A 20,105-nucleotide genomic window follows, 5' to 3' on the forward strand; every position below is an offset into this window, starting at 1 on the left:
AACACCACCACCAGTGGCCAGGTTGTCACTCATCTGTCTCGCTTTATGACTACGAAAATGACTCTTGAGTCCAGATTTACTGAGGCAGAGTCTTGCACAGACATTGCATGTCAACATTATGGGAAGACCCTTCCTATCTGGAAGTGTAACAGCGATGTCCTTCCTGACATCCCTCCTTACTTTCTCATGCGCAACTCGAGATTTCTCAAAAGTAGCTGTCCCCTCGTGCAAATCCTTCTCCACCTGCTACGATCAATAGCTATGCCCTCCCATGTGTCAGGAGAGATGCAAGGATCTCTTAAAGAAGCCTTCAGTAAGACCTTATACCCCTTTTTGGTTGATGTGGAGGTCGTTCTCCTTTAGCTAACTCTCCAAAAACTAGTTGTTTTGGGATTCTTGAATCCTTCATCCTGACCAGATGGCCACTCCATATAGATACATACATACATATATATATATACATACATACATACATACTTACATATATATATATATATATATATATATTATATACACACACACACACACATATATATATATATATATATATATATATATATATAATGTGCGTAGAAGGTAGAAAAGTCGATATGTATAAGGAAAATAAGACAAGGTAGAAAATGGTAAGATAATTTTATCATGAAATATATTTTAGTACCGAATTCCATCTTTAAGACATTTTCAACGGAGAGTAGAATAAGAAAAAATATTTAAATTGGAGAGAATATTTTGTAGGTATTCCCATTTTCCTTAAATAGGTAAATATTTCGATAGTTTTCAGATAACCTGTCCCTCTTTCTATTCATTTGTGAATGCATCGTAGGTGGGTAGTAGTAATACATTGGGTACAGAGAATTGATGGTTTAAGCAAGATCAGCCGAGGGAGGAGAAGGAGATAGAAAAGAAGAAGAAGAAGAAGAAAAGAAGAAGAAGAAGAAGAAGAAGAAGAAGCTGAAGAAGATGAAGAAGAGGAAGAAGAAGAAGAGGTGGAAGAAAAATAAGAAGGATGGTAGGGAGAAGGAGAGGAAGAAGAAGAAGGAATAGAACTAGAAATCTAAGAAGAGTAGGAGGCGGAGAAGCAGAAGATGGAGAAAGAGAAGTAGGAGTAGGGAAAGAAGAGAGAATAGGATAAAGAAGAAAAGAAAAGGAAAATACAGGAGTGCTGTGGCAAAGTAAATTGTTCGTGGAATCTTCTTTAATGGTCAAATGACCTAAAAGTGACCTGTTGTTGTCGTAGTTGTTTAGTTTAATCATTGTTTTAGGTGTTTAGTATTCTTAGTTATAGTATATCAAACAATGTGGCGTGCTGGCAAATTCGTTACTAGTGTCACTGTGCCGATAGTAGAATGATAATCATTTCACTTTGTGATAGTTTGTGCTACAGACGTCCGTGTGTCTTTATATTATAGTAAACCCCATGGTCTGCACATATGTAGGTCTAATGTTAAGTTATAGACATAGTTAAGGCGGCGAGCATGCAGAATCGCTAGCATACCGGGAGAAATGCTTAGCGGTATTTCGTCCGTCTTCACGTTCTAAGTTCAAATTCTTTGCCTTTCATCCTTTCGAGATCAATAAAATAGGTACCAGTTGAGGTTTGGGATCAATCTAATCGGCTAGTCCCTTCCTCCAAAATTGCTAGCTTCGTACCAAAATTAGAAATCAATTAGAAATCAATTTTAGGTAATAGATATAAGTTCATGCATATATATATATATATATATATATATATATATATATATATATATATTTACAGATATATATCTGTAAAATAATATGTGACAATTATTCGGTAGCAAAGATAAAACTCTGAGTTTCGGATGCCAGATAACCGAAGAGATGGTGACGTGGATTTCCACCTCGGTATCCGAAACTCATTTTCATCTTGGCTACCGAATAATAGTCACATATTATTTTACAAATAAATTCCTCTATCTACATAATATTGAGGCCACCTTCTTTCTTTTGTTATCTTACCGTTGTTACCAATATATATATATACATATATATATATATATTCCCATGGGTAACCACGCAGATACAAGCAATCGCGTCAGGGCGCAAGGCCTATTGATTAGGATGTTGCTGTTACGGTCGTAAGATCGTTGTTTCCATTCAGGGAACGAATGTTGCGTTTTTTCTGGAGCAAAACACTTCCTGTTGCCCTGAGATCATTTCGACACCTGACGTATTGTACATAGTGCACCTATTCAGGCAACGTGAAATATTAATATAAAATATAATATAGTAGACCTCCAAATTTTACCAAACAATGAACTTATCCAACGAAGACAAGAGAATATTCTATTCATACATGCATGTATACCTGCTCATAAATGAGCCCTTCCACGAACCAGAACGCATGTGTGAATGTATAGTGCGTGTGCGAGTGTAATTGCTTGAGGTGATAGCAGAGTCTCGTAGTCCGAGGATGACACTTTAGAATATCTTCCAATTGCTTCTTGGCTCTCTTTTAACAGGACTCAGTTTTAACTGGCTGGTGTCTTGATAACTAGTATGTAGGATGAGAAAATTATTCTCCCTCATAGTACCAAAGACATCCCCCACATTTTCTATGAAAAATCAATAGATCTATAAATGTTTTCAAATATTACAGGAATGAGAGTTGCCATAGATTTACATGCCGTCAGAGCATGATAACGTCAATGCAATTCATGATAGTTTAATGTTTGCAAGTACACGTTTGTAATGAAGGCATAAATGGAGGGTCGTAGAACTGAAAAAGAAGTGTTTGGGCCAAGTGTTTAGTGGGTTACACAGATGAGTGGTGATAAGAGAAAGTCAAATACATACTTTATTCTAAAGTAAAATATTCAAATATTTTATTGGTTCACAGAAATAGTACAATGTATTATTTTCTCTGTCTTATATACGTATATATGTCATTTTAAAGTATAGATGTTATGACTGATTTGATAAATCTACCCCAATAATCTATTTCTTCTTCTGTTCAAAACGAAATATTCTCCATTATTTTAACATAATTAAGAGGAATTGACTTCTAATGGGAAAAAACTCATCTTAACAACTGCATATCTACGTAAGACAGATACTATCGTTTTAAAAAAAGATATGAAACAATTTAACTTGAAGGAAGTGACTAATGTAATAATTCTTGACTTAATTAACACTGAAAAATTCCAAAGAAAATATAAATAACTCCTTTTTATAACTAGAAACAGTGGAACTTAATAATTTTGAAATGAAAATAGAAATACTAAATTTATTAGTTTCTCGGTTCAAACTTATTTGTAGTCTATAATGAACAAATTAGTTTTAATCTCATCACGTTTTCCTTTTCTTATTAAGAATGCTTCATTTATTTATATTTCTTTTATTTCCATTTTCAACTAACAATGTATACAGAAATTCATTTAATTTGAAAATTTTAAACTAAAATTTTAATCTATATATGTATTAGTTTTAAAACAATATATTATTAATTTTAATACAGCAATAATGGTAGACATACTGATATCGTGACACACATTTTCCTTTTGTGATGGGAAAATTAAAGCCCTTAAACTGATACTATGTATAGCAATTTCTGACTTACGGAGGGGTCAATAATGAAATATTCTTGCAGCTATGATAGGTTGTCATACTCCGGAAAATCATCTACGAGTTCGGTTCAATTCTTTTCACTCTATGTATGAGTGGGTGCTGAAAATTCCTTGGTTTTCGGTAAAAGAAAATACAGGAGGATCAGTTAATTATAATTTTATTCAACGTTTTACCACTCAGATTCACCCACTTATTGCAGTGATCTGCCAGGTTTCCTATGCCCTGTAAAAGAACTCGGAAGTTCACGAGACCCTTAAAGCCAGAAAATGTTCAGCAACCCTTCGTAACATAACGGGGAAGAAGGATTAGTGTTTCACGCAATTGTACGAGCATGAAAGCTGTGACCAAGTCTTGGTTTGTACTGAATGATGTTGATGAAGAGGATCATCGTTGACATGGTTAAACAAACAATCTCAAAAAGTCGAGATTCACAGTACAGTTTGTACTATTCGTCCTTTCGATAGCTTAATACAATACATAGCTCGTGAGATCGTCGATCGGGTGATGTTCCTTAGTCACCGTCTCACTTCTGTATGCCAATCCGTCGCATGGTTGCCCATTTATTGCTGACTGGACTGAAATGTTTTTGCTCAAGAACACAAAGCACACTTTATCTGGGAATCGAAACCATGGTCTTGCAATCAGGAGTGCAATGCCCTAACCACAAGGCGATGCACGTGACTTCACTGACTTAATAAGAAATGCGGTATATATATATATATATATATATATATATATATACATATATATACATATGTATATATATATATATATATACATGTATACTTATAGATATACATACATATATATACATATACATATACATACATGCACATATATATATGTATGTATGTATAATATATGTGTTGTGTGTAATACATATATATCACATATATTGCGATATATGTATGTATATAAGTTCCTTTTTACTGACATGCTCACAATTTTAAGATCGAATATAATGAAAATGTTTAAAAAATAATGTGCACAGAAATCAATAGAGAAAAGTACATGGATCAATATTATCTAAAGTACTGTATAATGTACCTGACATCGTTGACTTGGACCACATGTTGAAAACGTGCTCTAGTGTGCAAACCTATTTGACTTAAATATAAGAAAACTGATAAAGTAGAATAAAAACATTTATGGACTATTGGGGGTTGGGAAGCTTACAAAATTATATACCTCAAGTATAGTTACAAATTCTCTCTGCTTATCTTCATCAAAGCAAAGTATGTACCAACGTGCCTATCACAAATTATGATATAACATATGTTTCTGAAAAGGGAATGTAAGTACATAATTCATATAATACAGACGGTAACGATATCTAGATGTATAAACATATTTCCGAATAGTCTTTAGGTGGGAAGAGTAAATGTTTCTGTAAATGATGTTGCAAAGAAAATATTTTCTTGACGCCCTTACTTTGCATCGTGTAACTGCTCAGTTACGGCATACAATGAAAATCAAATGTTGCAGGCACGTACATACATATTTCATTGAAAACAAGAAAATATCATTGCTCATAGTTTATTATTTTTAGTAGAGTAAAAACAAACTCCGTGTGGCTTTCTATAAATTGCTGAATGATATTTATATATTTGATTATCAGTTTCTGTAATGTATCTGATTTGTTACGTAAACTGAAATTGGATATGATGAAGAAACGAAGGGTGTTCTTGAAATACTCTATAATAAAAGAAACATAAAAAATAAAAGATTTCTTTTGAATCCTTTATTTATTTATTAGTATTTATTCGCTCAGAACATTTAAGAGCATAACCAGAGGAAGGTAGCCACAGAATTTGTTTTCTTATACATTTTTGAAAATACATGTTTATTAATTAAAGTGTCTACAAATACGTTTTACATGGCGCAGATTACGATTATATCAATATTTGCGGTGAAAAGCGTTTTCAGAGAGGATGATCGGATATTTCACGTGCCGAAATATTATTTTCTTTCAGCATTCAGAAAAAAGATATTTTTTAATGATATGATCCCCAAATAATTTTCACGTGGTCTCAATTACGGTTAATGAAAGGAAGACGGATATTTCATGCACCCTGAATTTGTTTACTCATTGTTTTGATAATTTAACATTTAAGCCAAAATAATTTCTTTGACATGCATGTGATGTCTGTTATTTTAACAGACTATACAAACATCTTTGTGTTTTTTTTATAACAGAACATTTAAGATTGCGATTGATAACGAAAGAAATGCGATTTCAATAATGAGTGACAGCTTTGTACCGACCTTTGTACAAATATTTCAGAGGATTTGCAGGAGAAGGTGGAATATTATTTTTTTTCGATTTAATTATAATAAAAGTATAAAAACGCATGAGGAAAATAAAGTCCTCATACTTGAAATGTCGCCCTCCCAATTCATTTGTCGCTCCGAACTATGATATAGTCGAAATCTGCGCTATTCGAGAGTTATTTGTAGGAAACATAATTTGAAAGTATTCACTTCCCTGAAAGTTATGTGGCGATAAAATCGTTCTTGGGGTAGGGTATATGTGTAGGTATGTCAAATTAAATTAAATTAAAGCTAGTTTTGTTCAGTTTTCTATGTCTTTAACAACACCCGGTAAATGCGAAACGATACTGGAATCAACATGAAGGGATTCATGCTAGATTAAACCTACAATTATATAGCATGTAGCGTTATAATTACTTAGGCAACATTTCCAAAAGGATAAATAAACGTTAAATTAACTAGCAGTAAACTGAAATTGAATACGATTTCGGAATGAAGCTTGTTCTTGAAATACTTTAGGATAAAAGAAGCATAAAAAATGTATTTTGACCCAAAATATATATTAAAACTGGAATTTATAAAAAAATTCTATACAGTTTAGTCATTAATAATTGGTTTTATAATTGTAAAAGTTACATGATTACAATTAATTTAGAAAGCAATTATTTTCATTATAGTATATGTTTGTGTGATGAAAGTGTAGTGAATAATGAAAACGACAGAGCTTTGAATAAAATATTGACTTTCTGAGTTCAAATCACGCCGAGATCAGATTTCCCTTTTCTACTTTCAGGATCGTTAAAATGAAGTACAAGTTGAGAAATTGGACCGATTGTTTTGATTGGCTCCCATCGGATTTCTGATCATGTTGCTATGTTACTCATTGTTCTTTTTAAATCGGCGAAATGGTCGAGCCTAGGAGTTTTGAACTGAATCATATGCAGCATTCGCTTTCTGAGCACTGAGTCCAAGTACTCTGAGGTTAACTTAGCTTTTCATCATTTCTGGGTCTATGGATGAAATCCACTTGCATTGAGAATCGTTGTTCTGCTTCTTTTTTTGCCTACATCTATGACTCTCTTGAATTCTTGAAGAAACCCCCCTATTAAGGGCTGATATGGAAACGGATGGTCTACGTAAGGTCTGATGATTGCCCATCAAGCTGCACGTTTGGACAAGGATCCTATAACCACGTTACTTATTGAGTGCAACACGAATATTATTTTGTTTATGTTATTCTATACTCTAATTTTGTAACATTGATGTAGAAAATATCAGCGGCCTTACTTCCTGGAACCTACTTCCTATTTGGTATGAACAGTTTTTCGTTTAGTCGGTTTTTTATTTTCAATAGTATTGATTTAACCATCGTTGTTGTAACATTATCAACTCTAATGCACAAAAACTACATTTTACAACGAGTCCGTTTATTTTGCTAGACTGTAGGCCAAGTTTTAAGTGGGATTTTGAGTAGCATTTATCAATAGATCGTGTGGCTTCCTAGAGAGTACTCTTAGTCGTCTGGAGATCTTAGTGATTTCGGAAATGTCAACGAACTTCCAGTCATGGAACATCAATGGATGCACATATAATATTAAATCTATGAGTACATGGATATATTTTTATTTTACGAACAATTTTCATATATTGTTAGTAATAAAAGTTAATCTGAGTAGAGTTATTTTATTAATACAAAGGTTGCTAAAGTATAATCCGTTTTCTATAGCTACCTTAATGTATGCGTACATTCAATGAATAGATCTATATCTTGATTCCTTACATGAAGATTTGTGTTCATAAATTCATGTATTCAGTGCAAATATTAGCTGCATAAACTTAATATGGTTCCTGCAAATGAAGTCTACAGAGTCTGCTGACGTATTTATATGAATACGTCCATATACATGCATACGTAAATATAGACATAGAGTCACTAATTAACACACATATAAATACGTACGTGCACATGCAGGAATATATACTGCGTTCATAATTTATACATATATAGAATATATTGAACATTTCTACCTACCTACCTACCTACCTACCTACCTACCTACCTACCTACCTACCTACCTACCTACCTACCTACCTACTTACATACATACATACATATCTCTCTCTCTATCTATCTATCTATCTATCTATCTATCTATCTATCTATCTATCTATCTATCTATCTATTTATCTATCTATCTATCTATCTATCTAGAGGCATCCGTTCGGTAATTCGCGTAAATGGACATCTATCGAGACCTTTCGACATTGCACGTTCGGTCCGTCAGGGATGCCCCCTCTCGGCGCTTCTATACGTATTGACTCTTGAGCCACTACTGCGGAAGCTGGCGACTCTAAGGGGCATCCCGCGAGAATTGGGATGCGGGACGAGCGTGTCTGCATACGCGGACGACGTCACCGTCATAGTGTCTAGCCACGAGCACATCGAGCTGGTCGGCGAGACACTGAAAAACTACGAAGCGGTGACAGGAGCGAAAATCAACCGGGAAAAGTCAGTGGGCTTGCGACTAGGCACCTGGAGAAGCAAGCCCATGCCGTCCACCAGCGCCTCCGTCGTGGGACGCTGGACCGACGGCCCGGTTGAGTTGCTCGGGGTCTGGTTCGGTCCGGACCTCCAAGTGGAGAAGAACTGGAACGAGATAACGAGTAGGGTGGTCACTCTCGCCCGGCAATGGGCCGAGAGGAAACTGTCCCTAAAAGGTCGAGCGGAGGTGGCGAACACGTACATCGCGTCCGTCATCTACTACCGCCTGACCGTCGTACCTTGTCCCGACCCTACCATCACCAAACTACAACGCATCCTCTTTCGCTTCTTGTGGAAAGGATGCGTCCCGATGGTCAGGCGATCCATTTGCTGTCAACACCCGTTAAAAGGAGGGCTGGGCATGCCGTGGTTGATGATGCGCAGACACGCGCTGAGACTGCGACATCTCTGGCTCTATGTAGACGACGGTGAACAGGTGTGGTCGCCGTTTGTGAGGCACGCTTTCCCGCAGCTCGTCTCCATGACCGAACTGCAGTCGTGGATCAAAAAGAGGCCGAGGAAGGGCGAATGGCACCGCGAGTGTCGCGTTGCTCTCAAGCAACTCTGCCGTCCTGGGTCGACCTTAAGTGACTTCAACAAACCAAAGCATTCTATAGGGGTTTAGTGGAGGGGAGGTACGACGACGAGCTCGGGGCGAACCTGGACGTCGACGAGGAGTACCTGACCCGCCTGTTCGGGACGACTTTCGGGCCAGGGCCCATGGACAACTTCCAGAGATCCCTGGCCTGGCAGTGCTACCGAGAAGCGCTACCCGTTCGGGATAAGCTCTACAGACACGGCTCGAGAAACACGGGGCCGACCTGCCCGAGATGCGGTCAGAGCGACGAACCGTTCTGCACGCACTCGTTCAGTGTCCAACAATTTCCGACCTGTGGGCTTATGTCGAACAACTGCTGTCACGTGTGGGACGAGTCGGTTTATCAGCTGAGTCTATCGTCAATATTGTCACGCCTCCTTCCTTCAAACGGGAAGGAAGAGCTATTTTCATCATCCTTGTGGCTATGGCGAAAGAATGTATCTGGTGGACGCGTCTGAAAGGATTGGAGACAAACACTTTCCTCTCTGGTCAATCTCTCATCAACTTCTTCAAGTACCACTTGAAAAGGAAAGTGAGAGTAGAGAGGCAAGTTTTGTCTAGCGAATGTTTTAAAAAAAGATGGGTGAATGTAGCAAGAATGGCACGTATGAATGACGAAGCCACCTTGAGCATAGTCCTATGAACCCAGAAATCGAAAACAGAGAGTTGCTTATTTGCAAAAAAAAAAAAAAAAAAGAAATATAAAATGTGACTTCATTGACCGAGGTTACCGTGGTCTTTTCCGTAGGCTTTTCTTTCCACGGGTAAACCTCACCTGTCCTCCCCTTTACACTTCATATTGACATTTCTGTGATAATGATCCCTATTGATCAATTTTTTCCTCTCCCCCCTTTTTTTTTTTTTAACCCCCCCTTTTTTGTCCTCTTTCTCTCCTTTTACGATCCCTTTTGATCGAAACTCCCCTTCCTTTTTTTTTTTTTTTTTTTTTTTTAAACCTTCAAAAGAAAAGCTCTACCTTGTAATTTGTTCTATCTGTGTGCAGCCCTGTGTGGCTAATAAAGAAACATATCTATCTATCTATCTTATCAATCTATCTATCTCTCAACATCTGTCTCTCTCCCTCTCTCTCTTCTCCACACACACACACACACCACACATATACATACACATATATATATATATATATATATATATATATATTATATATATATATATATATATATATAATAATAATAATAAATATTAGGGAATAAATCCAAATTTACAGGGAAAAAATCAGATTTAGGATTAAATCCAATTTTATAGTAAAATATTATAAAATATTATTAGAGACAAAACCACTATTTTGCAAAACAAACAAGGAAAGACTTAATCAATACATAAAAGTTTAATAAATAGTCAAAAAAACCGCCACTACAATTGTTTCTTGTCTTGATCGACAATCTTCAGGTGGACTTCCAATCTAAAATATCAATATTTTAAAATATAAAAATAATAATTTTAAAATAATTAAAGTATGAATGAAAAAATGTAAATATATAATCCATATATAACCTATATATAATCCATATATAATCAATATATAAACAATATATAAACTAAAATAAACCTATCAACAATTAAATATAAAATATAAAATATAAAATATAAAATATAAAACAAAACAAAAAAATAATAATAATATAATAATAAACTATATATACACCCATACACATATACCTAATTATATATAACCATATCTAACTACATACACTAAATCACACACCTATATATATATCCCTATACATACACATAAAAACGTCTAGGCAACTATAAATAAATAAAATAGCTAAATACTTCAACACAATACTTATTCATACTCCCACACACACACACATACAACCCACATTCACGCTCTAGAAAACGGACATCACTTAAAATTATGAACGGAGAAATGGAATAAATGGAATTAAAAATTATATTCACTTGGTAAAACTAACACTACTTAAAAATTATGAATGAAACAATGCAATAAAACAACAGACATTGCAAATAGACACAAATACTACGAATTCCTTAACAAACCTACCATGATAAACCAAAACTCATAAAAACATATAATGATAAAATCTCCCTTTACTAAACTCTATAACATACCTATATAGCAATCCCCCTAACCTAAACATTCACACACAAATACACACACGTAAACCACACACCCACGACATATACAAATACCCACACCACTTACACATACCTATACATACATATAAACCTCAACATATACTCCAAAAACCCACTCAACCCCACACAGACAAATAAACACAAAATTATGAATGGATTCTTTTATAAAACTACCATGATAAGCTAAAACTCACAAAACATAAATGATAAAACCTCCCTTACTAAACACTATAACATACTTATATAGGAATCCCTTTAACCTATACATTCACACACAAATACACACACGTAAACCACACACCCATAACAAATACAAACACCCACCCCACTCACACACACCCACAAGTACATATACGCCTCAACATATACACCAAACAAAATTACTTTACCAAGGAACTTAACATATGTATAAAAAGTATAACCGCTCTGGAAACGAACATCTTTTAAAATAATGAATGGAGAAATGGAATAAATGGAATTAAAAATAATATTCACGTGGCAAAACGAACACCACTCAAAAATTATGAATGAAACAATGTAATAAAACAACCAACATCGAAAATATACATAGGTGCATGTTTACATACAGTGGGGTATTGAGAAGCACTATCACACACGCATACACACAAAGACACAAACTCACTTGCAAGGGGCATATACATGGATGAAGATATCTCTATATACGTTTATATATATTAGTTGGTATTATATACGTCGACGTGATAATTACACAGCAGGTAACTGTCTAATCATGGGGTGTTGATTAAATATACACATAACCCTGTCGTCACATTTAATGAAATGAGTATATTGATTTTCATGTAGCAATTTCAAATTAGAATCTAAACGTATTGTAGCTGTGTTAACTTTTCTTGTATAATCAGCAATGTGTGTAGCAATAAACCATTCAGTTCCATTTGATGTATCTGGAAAATACTTTACTCTGGATATGTTGTATATATAAATAATACACATACACACACACACACACACACACATATATATATATATATAAATACATGTATATATATATATATATATATATATAATATATATATATATATATATATAATATATATATATATATATATATATATATGCATATATATATACGTTCTCTTGCACCACCTATGCTGGCGTTTGGAAAAAAAACTTTTATTATTCATGATTGAGTTTCTGTACACCGTAGGATTTCCAATTATCCTTTGCTTGTTTAAGTTTGTACTGTTTTCAAACAAAAGTTTATTTTTATTTTGGCATTAATTACAATAGCGTTTCAATAGCACATATATGCGTTCAATCATTTCTGTGGTTATATAGCTTATTGGAAGCGTAATTTAATGTTAGGAAATTCACTACATATTTTCTAATATATAAACAAATATCTGATTACATATCAAGATCCCTACCTTAGTGCATAACCCGGCCTTTCTCTCATTCTATCATACACACACACACACACACACACACACACAAACACAAACACACACATATATGTAATATTGTACATGCATGCAGACATACAAATGCATACGTACATATATATATAATACATAATATATATATATATATATATATATATTATATATATATATATATATATATATATATATAATACATAATACTGTATGGATGATGGAAGCACTCCGTCGGTAACGACGATGAGGGTTCCGGTTGATCCGAATCAACGGAACAGCCTGCTCGTGAAATTAACTGGGTAAATACCAATACTTCATAAAAACCCAAAATTAAAGGAAATTCTAAACATACACCAAATCATTAAAAGCTACAAACAGCCTAAATCACTTAAAAAGATTCTCACAAAGGCAAAATTGTCTTCTAAAATTACGGATGCAAAAGTAAAAAAATGTGGTAGATCAAACTGTGCAACATGTCCTAACCTATTGGAAGGATCAGAATTCTTCTTTAAAGAGGGACAGAAATTCAAGATCAAATCTAACTTTACTTGTGCCTCTGAAAACATAATTTATGTCATTAAATGCTCGGGCTGCCACCAAGACTACGTGGGTTCCACGGGACTATCACTCAGGCGTAGATGCACACTGCATCGACAACAGATTGCATTCCCAGAATATAGAATGATACCTTTTAGTGAGCACATTGAGAAATGCGCAAAGCAACTACTGCCACAATTTTTAATCTTCCCATTTTACCAATGTGCTTTCGGATCATCAACACAAGGAAACATTCTTCATTGAAAAGTACAAACCCAGACTCAACCATCCGAACATACTGACACAGAGAAATTAACAAGGGAAAGGGAAAAACCATCCGAACATACTGACACAGAGAAATGAACAAGGGAAAAGGAAAAATTTTTAAGCGATTATCTCCCTTACACCGGAAGAAATCACTCACTACCTCCCCTTATTTAGAAATCTCCTGAAAATAAACACGACGATAACTCCATGCAATATAAACATAACGTCACAAGAAATTTGAAAAGCTACACGCGAACCGGTAATTTCTTTAAAAATTTTAAAATTATGTCATTTTAAGGAAAGGAAAAAAATTTTTCCAATATTCTCCAGACATTTTGACACAAATATATATATTTTTTAACATTTAAGCCTTCTGTCGTTTTTTCACACTTTACTATTTTCTTATATATTCACCCACGTGCTTTACCAAACAAACTTTCTTATCTATATATATATATATATATACATTTTTACTATGTTCGTACACAAGCTTCCCATATGTCTTAATTTCTTTCTAACTTTTTTATTTTTATTTTTTAAATATTTATCATGTTTTCCTTTTACCTTTTTTCCTATTAAATTGTGTGAATGTATACGTGTATGAGTATATGTATATACATATTTTATAAATATAGGTGTGTGCGTGTGAATGTATGTGCATGTGTATATATATGCATATGAGTGTAAGACTGTGGTGCATAAGTGCGACTTTCATGCACACACATCCTTCCTTTATACGGATATGCATATATTTGCATATATGCGAGTTTAGGTGTGTGATATGTATATATATATATACACACACATATATATATATATATATATATATATATATATCTACATAAGAAATTAAAGAAGGAAATGCACACCCTTTACTCACTTTTAATATAATTTTTAATATATCTTATATTGTCTTTGTTAACCGCTTTGCGTTCAATATTCATGATATTAGGATTTATTTAAATACGTATTTTCTTAAGAAGAATTTTTTGTTCATGTTGTCTGTGAAAGATCTAAGGAGAGGTAATTGGTTACCGTTATTATTGTGGGCAGAGGTCAGTAGGGGCGGAGGAACATATATGTATATACACAAAACTAGAGGAGCTTGGAAAATATGTACAGTGATGGGTATGTAATCTTGAATTAAAATATTTAACGTGATCAAAGTTCATTATATATGAAGTATCACTCCGAAAATATGGTTATATTGTTCACTTTTACATAAGTGAAAGCAGGGAAATATACCAGAATGACTGTTTTATCATTTGGAAGGAGACCATTGACAAACGTTTGGACTTCAAATAACACTAGATAATATAAATTGTAACATTCGATTCACAATGGAATATAGCAAAGAACAGCTCCCATTTTATTATGATAAAAAGCAACAACCAAATTATAACTGACCTCTATTATAAACCAATGGACTCGGAACAATATATCCTCTTTAGCTAATGCCGCCCGAAACATCAAAATAAATATCCCCTTCAATTTAGCAAAAATATTTGCGCAATAGTGTCTGATACAACTACTAGGGACCACCGTCTTCAAGACTTCAAATCAACACCAACTGAAAGACAATATCTACTCTCACTTATAGACGATGGAATTTAGTGTGCCAAGAAATTAGTCATAAAAATACTGAAGACAACAAGGCATAACACCACACCACATCTCAAAACACTACTGTGCATATCAACCCACATTCCTAGACACAATGGATGAATGAATTATCCTTTGTTTACCGTTAACATGGAAAATTCAATAAACAGTTACCAGGGTAGCAAAATTCACGCAAGTAACAAGGATGTAGCGACCTATTCAAAGGTAGAAACTCCGGGTTAACGTGTAATTTGTATAGTATAAGTAAATAAATCGAGTTGAACGCAGATGCTATTCAAATTCTTTTACTTTCGACATATGATTAGAAGACAACATTGGTTTTATTCCAATGGAATAAACCGTGGAAAAAATGGAGTCTTCTCATCAGGAAAGAAAGAGAACCTATCTCAACAACAAGGCATTATAACAAATTTGATAACAGCATAAATGATAAACAGAACATTATTAAGTACATAAAAAAAAACCGTTAGTAGATTCGACGTCAAAGGCAGATCCTAGGAAGAGAAGGGGTAAAGAAATAATAAGTAGAGAACAAATAAAGAGGGATATTTTGGTTGAAAAAATGTTCAAAGGCATGGAATTAGATTTCCCTATTGAAGTAAAGTGCAATTCGAACTAAATGTTCAAACTATAAAGACTGGTAAAAATCACTTATATGAGCTAAAGGTATGTGTCTGCCAGTGCTTACATTTGTAAGATCGCTCTATAAGTGTGTTAGCAAGGCCATTCTTAGAGAAGAGAATATGGAAGATTTCAGAGTTGCAAATGTTACAAAATCCTTTGCCTTTATCATAAGGGAAAGATATGGACAGGATGAACCAATCTAACTTAAAATCCTTATTGTTGTCTTTAAGATACCAAACCAATTTACTTAACCCTGTGCTATAACGTTTACTGCTATCCCTAAATGAAGAATAATGATTGGAAATTCCGTTAGATAACTGGGAAGAAGATGCGCCAATGTAGAAGTAGACATCGGCACCGCAAGAAATTTTACATTGGTATATAGAATTCTTAATCTTAGAATTATTAGACATAAATTTAATTCTGTTGGGGTTAGGGATAGCAGTAAACGTTATAGCATAGGGCTAAGTAAATTGGTTTGGTATCTTAAAGACAATAATAATGATTTTGGAAGAATTGTTAGAATGCAGGGCAAAACGCTTAGCGGAATTTTGTCCATTCTGAAGTTCTGAATTCAAATTCCACAGAGGCCTGCTATGCTTTCATCGTTTCCGGTTCGATGAAATAAGTAACAGTTGAGTACAGGAGACGAAATTGCTGGCTTTGGGCATGTAGTAGGGAATTAGTAACGATAGTACACCCCTTCCACGTGACGAACGTATAACGTAGACTCGGGTGAAATTCCTCTCTCCCATTTATCATATATACGTGCATGCGACCGTAGCAGGGAACAGCTAGCCGTTGATCGCTAGTTGGATCCCGTTATCTGGGGGCAGTCCACATTCATTGTCTGCGGCTATGTGGCAGAAACGTTAGCACGCCGGGCGAAATGCGTAGCCGTATTTCGTCTGCCGTTACGTTCCGAGTTCAAATTCCGCCGAGCTTGACTTTGCCTTTCATCCTTTCGAGGTCGATAAATTAAGTACCAGGTTACGCACTGGGGTCGATATAATCGACTTAATCCGTTAGTCTGTCCTTGTTTGCCCTCTCTGTGTTTAGCCCTTTGTGGGTAGTAAAGAAATAGCTATGTGGAAAATACATTTTCCATCTCGTGTGTGATACAAGATGCAAAGAACGAAGGGGATTTAAATGTTGCGTGGTTTGATCTGCCTTGATCTTATGGTTCTGTACCACACAAATTGTTGATGGAAGCAATGGACTTTTTTCAAAAACTGAAAGAAATTAAGAATCTAATAAGGAGCTACTAAAACAATTTCAAATTGCAGTTCATTGCAGAAAATTTCACAACAGACTGGCATCATCTTGAAATTGGAATTGCTGCATCTTGCATAATATCAATGATTTAGTTGGAGCTTGTTATGGAGATGCTTCTTAGATCAGAAAGATTATTCAGAAGAAATAGCTCAAGTTATAATTATCTAAGAAGGAATTAATGGATGACTTAACAATACTAAAAAGAAATCAAATGGATATGCAAATAGTTCTGGATAGATGAGATGAACTAACTACTTGGTTAAGAATGTGGTTTAAAGCAAATTGGTAATGCAGTCTTTCATTTGTCAAAGGTCAGAAGATGCAAGTGGAATTTAAAATAGCAGAGGGAAACAATGCCAAAGTTTAAAGTTTAACATATCATTAAATGTTCTCTTAACCATTATCATGCTGTTGTGTCTTTTTATGTCTGGCTCTATTGGTTCTATTCAATTTCTCTATATTGCAACAGCCGTATGATGCGGTACCAAAGAGCCATTCTCGTCACCTCACATCACCCAGCCTTTATAAATGGAATAACCTAGTTCCTATAAGTAAAGAGAAGTAGGTGAAATACCAGAGTACGTATTAGACAGCCATCTTGTTGATTGCTGTGCAACTACTGCCTTTGTGTGGAACACGTCTGTTTTGCCGTATTGTGGCTGTGTTGTTCGACGTCTTCCCTCTTGTGTGATGGGGGCACATCGTGCTAGTTCCGCTCGTTGTAGTCTGTGAGTTTGTGAAGTTTTGTATTCAAAATTGGATTTAGCTGTTATTTTCTATTGATCAAGGCTTTTCTGTTCTCCTCCCTTAACAGAGGTGGGTGGGATGGCCAGTTTTTTCTGCATAGTAGCCATTAGCCATAGTAATAGAAACAGTATGGAGAACACGGGTGAAAGATATCGCGACAGGTACCTTTATTTGTAGCTGAAGTTTGGTTAATTATTTTAACTATCACTTCAGGAGTAAAATCAGGCTGGAAAAGACATACCTGTCGCACAGTATGTTCCCAAAATGATGGCTAAATGTTGAAAGAAATTTGAGAATGGATGGAACCGGCTGAGTCTAGCCATCCGACCAGGAAAAAAAGGGAATGTAGGTTAATGGTGGTAGGCTTATTAGCCCAGGCAACTTACACATTCTTAATAGAATTTCATTTATTAAAAAAGAATAATTTAACATCATATATTTGTAAACATTAACGGCTAAAACACGATACAATTTATGTTTGTCTGTCCTTTTACCGTCCCCTCTGTGTTCTGCCCTGTGTGGCAAATAAGGAAAAAGTACTTAGTTGGTGGTCAGAGATAGTTATGTCTTTACTGGTTTTACTAAGTATACTGTATACGGAATTCGGCGTTATAACAATCCAACATCGAAAGGAGCAGAATTTGAAACCAATATTTTCTTGCATGTTTTCTAAATATAGGTTTTGATTATAAAGATATTTCAAATATTAGGCCTCCTTTCTCATAATGTGCTGGGATTTAATCACCATAAATGGCTTTTCAAATACTTTCATAATAGCGCTGTATTCCACATTATTGTATAATCATATCTATCACCAAGGGACATGCTTCCAAGCAATTAGACTATTAGTAATTTCTAATTCATTACATAATTCTCTTTGCAAAACAGAAAACCCAAACCGCAAAATATAACAAAACATCATGTCAGTAATATTTTCGTGTCGTCTGTTTTCTATCTTTCCTTTTACATTTTTTAAATTTTGGCTCCCTGTCAGTTTTACACCCAACTAATGTTTCTTTCCCGAGATGGGAACACCTTTCACATCCTGTTTCTTTAATTTAAAGGAAGTTGGAGGGAAACATCTATAAATTCACTTCAATTAAGATAGAAATGGACCCTTGGCTCTAAGGAATTTTGACGTTATATAATTGGCGCTAATAAAGGAAAAAAAGAAAAGAAAACGATTTCGATATATACACTTAGAAGACAATTAAAACAAATATCTATGTAGTTCTCAAAACAGCACACTCTAAAAATTCCTATCAAGCCACTATATTCCTAAGAGAACACATATGCACAACATAAAAACATAAAAACAATAGTTGTCTTTATTATAGATTAAGTCAGTTAAGTAATTCGATTGTCAGTGAAGTACTTGAGGAAGAATATAATATAAGGTAATCCATATCATTACCGGTTGTGTGCATATCTTACTCTGACTTACACAAGAGAATAAAAATGCTAACTTATTAAGAATTTCCTGGATACACTACGAACATAAAATTTTGTTTTTAGTAATTCTCAAATTAGCAGAGCACGAATATAATGCATCAGTTTAGCCAGCGCAGGCCAAGCAACGACACTAAATTGAACATGAATATAAACCTAGCATGATCATTTTATCTCCAGAATCCAAATAGCTATGGTAACATACATATATATATGGTATTTAGAGGAATAACAGACACACTGCGACTGAATGCATATTATCTCCTTCCGCTCTGACCGATATCACAGCTGATATACAGATCTGAAAATACAGGGTGGAGGAAAAATAGGGAACATAATTAGACTGCAAAACTGCATATCATCCGATAAAGGAATACATGTCAGAGTACAGATGTAAGGATAGATTTGAGAGAAATACTTAAGATCACAAAGAATTTTATTCCATATTTCAATCTTCGGTTTAAGCGTCAATACTATCACCAATTAATACCATCATTACTGAAAAACCACTATAATCCAATCCAAAATCACTACTAGTCAAAACCACCCTGTCAATATTGCTCCAATAAAATGTGGTAACAGCAAAACGTTTTTATATAACACAACTGCTAATTACTATCAACAACTAAGTATAGGTAAAGAGAGAAAATAATAGGAACAATTGTACATTAATGAATGAGAGAGACAAAAGCTACATACATATAAATTTACAAAAAGACGTTATGAATAAAACAGCGTCAGCCATAAGAGACCATTCGTCAGGTATGAAAAGCTGTTGGACTTCAGTACCTACCAATTATAGCAGAGAATTAGGGTAAAAGAAAATATAAATCAGATCAATGCCAACAGCATTAAATGAACAGTAATAATATCCGAAGATAGATTAACTAAATGAAAAATTGTTAAGACAATTAGGTCAATGTTTTACAAGTAAACTAGAATCGATGTAAGACCAGAGTATAACACACAAGTGAAAGAAAGGTTATACTATAGACGTATTAGATTAATATTCAAAACTGGATTCTATACAAAGAATAGTTAATAA

The sequence above is a fragment of the Octopus sinensis genome, linkage group LG1 (genome assembly GCF_006345805.1).
Source record: "Octopus sinensis linkage group LG1, ASM634580v1, whole genome shotgun sequence".
Taxonomy (NCBI): Eukaryota; Metazoa; Mollusca; class Cephalopoda; order Octopoda; family Octopodidae; genus Octopus; species Octopus sinensis.